We start from the raw sequence: 1,747 nt of genomic DNA, 5'->3' as shown, positions 1-1,747 counted from the left end.
AGCAGGCAAAGATAGTTTGAGTACCCTTCTTTCTATTCTTCCTTCATCACAAAGGCACCAGCTGATCTAATGCCAAACTATACGAAACTATAGCAATTCAAGGACCATTTGGCTGCCTTGCTTGCACTTTTCCTCCTAAATTAGGCCTCTAAAAATAAACCTTTTCTCTATGTTATCCATATCCTCAAAACTCATCTCTCATAAGTTTCATTCTCACACAACTATATTCTGCTCTAGAATTGTTAAAAGAGTAAAGTATAATATCATTATTTTTAAGAGGCTTATATTAAAGGCATATGCTGTTTTTTGGTCTGGTTATACTATTGAGTTTAGGAAGTAAATAATAAAGTGCGGAATTATTAAAAGCAAAATTGTCACCTCTCTGATGTTCAAGACATGGAGAGCAGACTCAGGCTCCTTTTGAAAACCCTTAATAATCTGTAGTAGCTTTTATCAGATCCTTACTGCCAGACTTTTCTTCATTAGATGCTATGTAGTCTGATAATAATCTGAATATCTTGGAGACTTCAGAATTTTGGATTTGTCTCACCAAAATATGGTGACAGCAACTACTTAACTATAGAGTTCAGGGAAATCTGAGCTAACACCAGGAAGATGAGGTCCAAAGGAAGATAGTCTTGTTTAACCTGATCAGTGACTACCAACCTGGGCCATTCACAAGTACTATGAACAGAAACTTTCTCATAAATCTTTGAGAAAAGAGTTACTCTTTCTTTATAATGTTCTTTGTGAGTATTTGAGCTAATATTTAAGGTCAATGTTTATTTATTTTTATTTATTTTATTTTATTTTATTTATTTAGGTGAGGTAACCCTTGGTTGACCTCCCAGATTGCAAGAACCTTGTCAGCTTACAATCTCTTTTTTTTTTTTATTTTTTTAAGCCTACAGCACCTGGTCTTCCTAGGTGGTCTCCCATCCAAGTACTAATCAGGCCCGACTCTGCTTAGCTTCCGAGATCAGACGGGATCAGGCTTGTTCAGGGTGGCGTCATGTTTATTTTAATAAAAGTACGTTTAGTTAAGAACATTTGTTATTTTAGGCCCATAATTTTTTCAACTCACTAAAAAATTATCCAGATAGATGCTTACTGTTTTGGCAAATTGTAAAAGGCAAATTTACTTCTGAAGAAAAGAAAACTAAGTGGGTGGAGTATTGGAGAAGTTCAGATTGTCTAGAGTAAAAGAAAAGAACAAAAATGTACAGGAAGATTAAAATAGTTTTAATCTTCACTACTTCAACTGAAAAAAAAACAAACAAACAATAGTTTACTATGTACCTAGAATATGCCAAGAGTAGGCATCAAAATGAATAAGGCATGTCTCTTCCTTGATGTACTATGTACTATTTTTGTTATCATTACAGTAGGAAGAATCCTGCACAGACACCTGCAAAGCAGTTTTGGGTGTGGTAACTCATTTGACGCTTATAAGTATCCAGTGATGTGGATAACATTTCCATTTACTCTGACATCAAATTCCATAAATCTGTTTTATTGCTGAAATTGCTTTATACATTTTAATTAGCCTTAATAAAATGATAGCATACATCTCATGCCGATAAAGGAGTTTTACGGTGAAAATTTAGGTGTGTCACTCTCAATTTGGTTGTAATTCTGAAACTAAAAGTGTTTCTTCTGATGCCATATTGATGTTCAGGTCCAAATGTTCAGGTTCAACATTTTTAAAGCAACAATATTTTGGAAAAAAATCTGAAGTATTTTCTCT

The 1,747-nt window shown here is 33.8% G+C and overlaps 1 pseudogene; it reads right to left on the bottom strand.

Moving 5' to 3' along the window:
- Positions 1–902: 902 nt before the first annotated feature.
- LOC111737303 lies at positions 903–1,020 on the bottom strand (annotated as a pseudogene).
- Between the last annotated feature and the right edge of the window lie 727 nt (positions 1,021–1,747).

Source organism: Pteropus vampyrus, unplaced genomic scaffold (assembly GCF_000151845.1).
Source record: "Pteropus vampyrus isolate Shadow unplaced genomic scaffold, Pvam_2.0 Scaffold25, whole genome shotgun sequence".
Taxonomy (NCBI): Eukaryota; Metazoa; Chordata; class Mammalia; order Chiroptera; family Pteropodidae; genus Pteropus; species Pteropus vampyrus.
The sequence above is the reverse complement of the archived record's forward strand: the minus strand, read 5'-3'. Positions and strand labels throughout refer to the sequence as shown.